Raw genomic sequence first — 8097 nt, forward strand, 5'->3', positions numbered from 1 at the left:
GAAGAGGCTTGCCTCTGAACCAGGCTTGCTTTTAGAGTGGCTTGGTGTCTCCTCGAATGCCACCAGACCCACCCTATACCCATTGCTTGTGCTTTCTGTGAGATAGGCAGAGACTAAGCCTAAATCGTGGAGGGAGGGATGCACAAATGTCAGAGTAGGAAGGACCACATGGTTCTAAACTCTTGTCTCCTTTGGGATCCAGCATTGCCACATGTGACACCAATAGACCTTTCAAAGAATTCTCATATTTGTTTCTATTAAAGCTGCCATTTCACTGTGATAGAAATAATGCCCCAGAGCCCAAAGAGGCAGTGCAGGTTTTCTTCTGAGTCAGTTTGTAGAATTTTAATCTAGTCACATGGCTGCTCTGGCTGGAACACAGACATGCCCTTAGGTCACATCATTAATCCCAAACAGTGCAGCTAAGGTTAGTTTCTATAAGGAATCAGCCATGTTTGAAGGCGCTGTCTAATTGAGGGGCAGACAAAGTGTTGAATCAGAGAAAGATTTGACAGAATGAGTCAGAGATAGCATACACCCAACTCTCACAGGAACAGTACAGGAAAGAGGAGCTATTTAAGAGCAGTGCAGGGAGAGAAAGGAGTGAGTTGAAAGTCAGTCAGTCAGTCAGTTTGGTTCTTTCAGTTGAGAGTAAGCGCAGAGCAGTGGAGTTGAGTTCATTCACGAGTTCAGTGCAGGTCAGCAGAGGCAGTTGAAGCCAGACAATAAGAAGGAGCCAGATTAGAACAGATTGCTAGAGTTAGTTTGAGGCCAAGCAGAACAATTCAGTCAGAAGCTTCGAGAAGCCAGGTTGAATCAGTCAGCTTGGAGAGGAGTTTGTGAAACGATGAGCACAGTAGGCCTCCGAGATGGCCATTAGAGCAGGAGAATAAAAGCTGTAACAGTTGGAGAAAGAGATGTTGATGGTGCTGTCCTGCATGCCGGCTTGACAAGCTGACATTGGCAGGGATAGAGAGAAAGTAGCACCATGTTTTCTAGGAGCTGCAAGAGATGAGAAAGGAAGAGCAGGAAGTCAGCCTGCTCTTCATGGATTCTGGATCTGTCTGTGATTCCTACTCTACTAGTAGCTCCTCAAAATACCAGAACTCAGATCATGTTCTCCATTATAGCTTCGGCAGGCAAGTCATAGGTGGGGTGTTAGTAGGTACTTTTCCCAAAGCCAGGATGACTAGAGGTAGTGTTAGGCTCTCTCTTTTCCCCTCCAGTCTTCTCAGGTAGTTTCTCAATGTGTCATAGGGCCCCTCTGCATCTCAGTCATCCAAGGAATGTAATAAAGTCTTTAACTCTTGCTGGCTGTGGTGGTGCACATCTGTAATCCAGCATTTGGGAGCCTGCAGCAGTGTTTGAGGCCATACAGTGAGAACCTGTCTCAAAAGTCATGCAAAGGGGCTGGTGAGATGGCTCAGTGGGTAAGAGCACCCGACTGTTCTTCCAAAGGTCCAGAGTTCAATTCCCAGCAACCACATGGTGGCTCACAACCATCTGTAACGAGATCTGGCGCCCTCTTCTGGAGTGTCTGAAGACAGCTACAGTGTACTTACATATAATAAATAAATCTTAAAAAAAAAAAAAAAGTCATGCAAAGGAAATGGCGAGGCCCAGGAATCTATGCCTTGATGAGCTTTTAAGCCCAGACCCAAATACTCTCATCCTGTGGATCTTTGGAGTACACTTTAAGGGCCAGACAGGGCCTTTCTGCCTTCTGGCTTCCTCTCATAGTGGTTCTACGTTCATTATTTAGAAGGAATTGGAAGTCCAGTGGTGCCTGGAGTGTCTACCTACCCGTGGAGTCCTTCTGTTTGAGATCAGGAGTCTATCCATAGGCAGGAGTTGTTAGTGAGTAGGTAGCAGATTCCTACTTCCCTGAGCCTTCCAGGTTCCATCTGTGTAGTTAGATGCCCTGTAGACTGCAGTGGTTCAGGTGGAAGGTGAGCTGGCCCGCTGTGCCTTCCTTGTGTGCTGTGACAGTTCACCATGAAAGACTGCTGCATCTTCACATTCTAAGTAGCTGAGGGAGATTGCTCAGCTTTCCAAGTGTTGGGTAGAAGGAAGCAAGTGGATGAGAGTTTAGGAAGAACAGACTTCTGGGAAAATTGTCTCCCAAGGAACTCTAGCCCAGACTAAAGCTTAGAGTGGCTAATTAAGAGCAGTGGTGTATTTTATTTTATTTTATTTTATTTTATTTTATTTTATTTTAGTTTGTGTGTGTGCTCACATGTGTGTGCATGTGTCTGTGTATGCTCTGACTGGCTTGGCGCCCTCTCTGTAGCTCAGGCTTTTCTCCTGCCTTCCTGAGTGCTAAGATTATAGGTGTGAGCCACTACAACTGGGACAGACATTAAATTTTGTTGTTCTTTTGAGACATAGTCTCTCTATGTAGCCTCGGCTGTCTTAGAACTCACTCTGTAGACCAGAACCTACAGACATCTGCTTACTTTGGTTTCTGAAGTGCTGGGATTAAAGGCATACACCACCACACTCCACCATAAATTTTTTTTAATTAAAAATTCTATTGTGTATATGAGTATATTTCTGTGTGTGTGTGTGTGTGAGTGTGTGTTTGTGTGTGTGTGTATGGAAGTTAGCGAACAACTTGAGGGGGCTGGTTCTTTCATACCAACCACGTGGGTCCAGGAATCAAATTCAGATCATGAGGTTTGGCAGCAAGTGCGTTTATCTGCTCAGCCGTCCTGCTGGCCTGTGAACATTTTAAAATGATTACCTCGTGTCAAAGCAAATATCCACAGCCCTGGGCTCTTTCCACTTTTCGAGATTAGGCACTGTTTCCCCTAGTGGAGGAGGGCACAAGTAGTGGTGCTTATGGTAGCTTGCTTGACATTGTATTTGGAGAGTCTGTAAATTGGTGGGTAGCTGACTTTACATGTAGAGAGAAACTGAAGGAGCACAGCAGCTCTGTGATTCTGCAGCTACAGGGTAAAGCTGAAGTAAATTTATGAGGCAAAAATAAAGGGAGTTGGTGTAGAGAGAGAACTGGACATTTAGCAGGTGCATACGGCACAAATCATGACGATCATGTGTCAGAGGTGTCAGAAATTGTTTTTCAGGCCAGGGGTTTATTCTGTATGTGCATTGGAATCACTTAGTTTTTTATTTATTTATTTATTTATTTATTTATTTATTTATTTATTTATTATTATATGTAAGTACACTGTAGCTGTCTTCAGACGTACCAGAAGAGGGCATCAGATCTCATTACAGGTGGTTGTAAGCCACCATGTGGTTGCTGGGATTTGAACTTCGGACCTTTGGAAGAGCAGTCGGGTGCTCTTACCCACTGAGCCATCTCACCAGCCCCCACTTAGTTTTTAATAAACTTTAATATCTGCACCTTACTCTACAGGCTGTGTGTGTGTGTGCACGCGCACACACACACACCTGTTAGTAGTGATGGAATCCTGGGCTCATATGTGCTAGATGAACTCTCACTTTAGCCTTTTGAAAAACATACCTCCCTCAATCTCGGAGAGTCTAACATGAAGTCAGAATTGACAGCTCCATCCTAAGCTTGTATTTTTTTTTCCCTGTGAATCATTTTGGACCTCATTTCCATAACAGTTTAAAGTAATCTCTTATTACTGCTTCTCCTTGCTACCGAAATGCAAATGCACAGTTTGCATATTTATTTTCGAATGCTGCAAGGCAGGAAACCAAGCCTATTTTTATTCTTCCGTTTACCAGGTGACAGAGAGCCACATGTGACAGTTTGCCTTGCTGGGGTTGTGATCTGGGAGCATCCTTTGCTGGTTTTGCTGTCACCGAGGGCATTGTGACTGAGTGGCCAGACTGTCAGGACTAGAAGCTGGAAATCTTGAATCCAGTTGGCAGCTTGGGCTATGCTGTCAATTCCTTCTGGGAGATACAGAATTTGGCTGCAGTGTCTCTTACAAGGACCCTGCTCTCCCAAATGACCTTGATCACTGGAGTGCTTGGGAGAGGTAGGAAGGAGGCTGCCCTAGGGAATTAATAGTTTAGGGACTTCTTCCTAAAGCCCCTTCAGATGGAGCAGACTCTGGGGAAGCTTTCTTTGATAGGTCTGAGAAAATCAGGAATTCTAGAGCCATAGAAGATAAGATAGGAAAAGGATGTGGGGCCAGCCATGACCTTGGAGAACAACTGTGGGTCTCAGACTTAGCTGTAAGAGATGATCAGAATTCAACTAGATATTTTGATATAAAACTACCAGTGGATAGTTTTAACGTCCAGAGTTGTATGATCTTATAGGCATCATATAGAGATGACAAAATGTCAAAACAAAACAAAAGACCCCAAAGGGAAAAGTATATGAAAAGAATTAGAGATTCTTTTATATGTGCATATGGTATGTATGCCTATGTATATGTTCACCTGTGTATGGGTATTTGTGCATGTGAAGTTGAGTGCCTTTAAATCACTCTCTACTCTATTTTTGGAGCTAGATCTCTGGCTGAATCTGGAGTAGCAGTCACTGGTCTGGCTAGATTCACCAGGCAGCAAACACTACTCATGTCTCTGATTTCCGGATCCCGAGATTCTAGACTTGTGCTGCTGGCTTTTTCACAGAGTACTGCCCATCTGGTCTCAAGTTTATGTGTCAGTACTTTACCTACTAAACAATCTCACCAGCCCAAGGACAAAAGAGTCTTTTTAAATTTTTTTATTTTATTTTATGTGTATGAGTACAATGTTGCTGTCTTCAGACACACCAGAAGAGGGCATCAGACCCTATTACAGATGGTTGTGAGCCACCATGTGGTTGCTGGCAATTGAACTCAGGACCCCTGGCAGAGCAGTCAGTGCTCTTAACCACTGAGCCATCTCTCCCACCCCAAAAGATTCTTTAGAGATAAATGAACAAATACATAGTTCTATGCTTTCAAGGTTAAATAAACACCAAATTAGGTGTAATACCTGGGTGGATATTGTGGACTGGCTTGGTAATCTAAGGGGATGCGTTGCTCAGCAACCTGCATCTTTAAATTAGAAATCGACTCAAACTAGGGCTTGACGAGTCAGAATTCTTAGTTTGTTAGCTTGTTAGCATCCTCAGTCAGCCGAGAGAGGAAGGTACCATCTTCTTCATGGTAGACATTTGAGTAGCCCTGGGAGCAATTACAATTAAGGCTGCTAATGTTCAAGGGAATAAAACTATTGTTTTAATCTCTTCAAAATAAACAATTGGTGCATATGTTATAGCTTACATATATAATAGCTTACCTCACAACTTGAAAAAGACTTTGGCCTATTACAACAATACATCACACTTAGCATTCTACTGTGACATTTGTACTCTTCTTGCTATGTGTGATTCTTTTCAAGTTGAAATCTAAGATTTTATCAACTTTGTAGCACTTAACAGAATTTATGTTTCACTGTTATATATATATATATTTGTATTCTCAATTTATTAAGTCTATTTGAAAAATCACTTTTGTACCTTGGGAAGTTTGTCAGTCAGGTGAAGTACCTAAAATGGAATCAAGTTCATTATATGTCATTGATTCTTGACCTTTTAGTTATGATCAAGCATAGTATCAAATATATAAAATTTATAAACACTACTAATGATAAAGAGGTTTAATTAAGTGTATAAGTGGGACAAAGCATTAATCAAATGCCTTCTCAACATGCCTGTTAATATTTGTTAGCATTGTAAATAGGACAATAAGCTGGGCAGTGGTGGTACGCACACGCCTTTAATCCCAGCATTCAGGAGTCAAAGGCAGGCAGATCTCTGAGTTCAAGGCTAGTCTGGTCTACAAAGTGAGTTCCAGGACAGCCAAGGCTACACAGAGAAACCCTGTCTCAAAAATAAATAAAAATAAATAGGACAATAAGATTCCTCATTTGCTTTAAGCTCAAGGAAGGGCTATAAATGCCTAAATCTATAAACTAAATATTAATTCTCACTTTTTGGCTTTTGGCTTGGAGGAGGCTCTGGTGCAACTTTCTTTGGTTATCCTAAATCCAGATTTATCTGCCACCAGCTGCCTCCGCCATGCTGCCCAAGTTCTACCCCTATAAGATCAAAGTCGGGTACTTGAGGTGCATTGGAGGATAGGTCAGTGCCACAATCACCTTGGCCCCAAGATTGGTCCTCTGGGTCTGCCTCCAAAAACAGTTGGTGATGACGTTGCCATGGTTACCGGTGATTGGAAAAGTCTCAGGATTGCTGTGAAACTGATCATCCAGAACAGGCAGGCCCAGACTGAGGTGGTACTCTCTGCCTCCACCCTGATTATCAAAGCCGCCAAAGAACCAGCCAGCAAGAGACAGGAAGAGGCAGAAGAACACTAACACAGTGGGAATGTCACCTTTGGTGAGACTGTCAACGTTGCCCACCAGAAGTGATGTCCATGTTTGGGCAGAGAACTTTCAGGAGCTTTCAAGGAGACCCTAGGTACTGCACAGTCTGTGGGCTGCAGTGTGGATGGCTGCCACCCTCATGACATCGTAGATGACGTCAACAGTAGTGCCATGGCATGCTCAGCTAGTTTAGAAGCAAGAAACTATTCAATAAAGGACTATCTGATGAAACAATTATTAGTTCTCAAGACCCAAATACGTTGGGTTTCAAACAATCACTAGCTGGACTATTCTCTCTCTCTTTACATTTTTTTCTTTTCTTTTTAAGAGTATAATGTAATTACATCATTTCCCCCTTCCCTGTCCTCTCTCTAAACCGTTTTCTATACATCTCCTTGCTATCTTTCAAATTCATGGCCTCTTTTTCATTAATTGCTGTTACATGCACATATATGTGTATATATATACATATATTCCTTAGTATAACCTGCTCAGTCTATATAATGCTACTTGTCTGTATGTTTTTAGGGCTCTTTGGTATTAGATAAGCAAATGGTTTGGTATTCCCTGAGTAAGTCTATTTCTCTTGCATTAAGCACTCCTTAGTTGCCTGTGGCTTGAGATATCGTCATCCTCTACCCTATCCCATCATCCTGTGCTCCTGAGTTGGCTGTCGTGTGTGTGTGTGTGTGTGTGTGTGTGTGTGTGTTTGGTATGTGTCTTAGTTAGGGTTTTACTGCTGTGAGCAGACACCATGACCAAGGCAAGTCTTATAAAGGACAGCATTTAGTTGGGGTAGCTTACAGTTTCAGAGGTTCAGTCCATTATCATCAAAGGGGCAGTAGGGCAGCATCCAGGCAGGCATGGTGCAAGCAGAGCTGAGAGTTCTACCTCTTCATCTGAAGGCTGCTAGTGGAAAACTGACTTCCAGGCAGCTAGAGTGAAAAAAGGTCTTAAAGCCCACACCCACAGTAACACACCTACTCCAACAAGGCCACACCTCCAAATATGACAGTATGTCTATTTGGTGTCTGCCTTGTTCATCTCATGCTTCAACAGGCATGTCGGTGAGACTTTATAGGTGTAGAAGTGTTTTTTCCTATGTTCCAAAGCCAGCCTTAAGGGACATAAAAACTTTTCCTTTAGTGGGCAATGATTCATTACTGTAAGAGTCTGGGGAACGGGGAAGTAGAGAAGGAGAACATGAGTTATGAGACTGCGTTGTTTCCAAGGCTGAGCTACTTAGGCAACCCGCCTCACAAGAAGAGACTTCAATTTTCTTTGATCTTTTATTTAGTGATGGAGGTGGGCTCAGAGGAGAAGTTTTGACAACTGAGAAAGCTGGTTAAGGTTTTGGGCTGGGTCTTATCTTTCTCTGCCGCTATAATTAAATACAATAAAAATATTGTAGGCTAGGAAATTCATAGTACAGGAATTATTTCTTATGGTCCTGGAGGCTAGGAAGTTTAATTCAGTAGATTCAGTGTCTGGTGCTGGGTTGTGTCTTTCCAAGATGGCACCTGTTGCTGCTTCCTCACACAGTAAAAAGGGGAGAGGAGGGCTAGAAGACTTTCTTTGGTACAGAGGCACTCATTTCATACACAAAGTCAGCACTGTCGTCATGCACTCACCTGACCAGCTCATCTCTTAATACTATACACGCAGGGCTTCTCTCCAACATGGATTTTGTCCAAACACCTACGTTTTGCAGGTTCTGAGGAGCACCTCTCAGCAGGTTCTGAGGAGCACCTCTCAGCAGGTTCTGAGGAGCAC

At 43.0% G+C, this 8097-nt stretch overlaps 1 pseudogene; it reads left to right on the top strand.

Annotated features, from left to right (window-relative positions):
- Positions 1 to 5965: 5965 nt before the first annotated feature.
- Positions 5966 to 6606, top strand: LOC110295453 (annotated as a pseudogene).
- Positions 6607 to 8097: the final 1491 nt, after the last annotated feature.

Source organism: Mus caroli, chromosome 1 (genome assembly GCF_900094665.2).
Source record: "Mus caroli chromosome 1, CAROLI_EIJ_v1.1, whole genome shotgun sequence".
Classification (NCBI taxonomy): domain Eukaryota; kingdom Metazoa; phylum Chordata; class Mammalia; order Rodentia; family Muridae; genus Mus; species Mus caroli.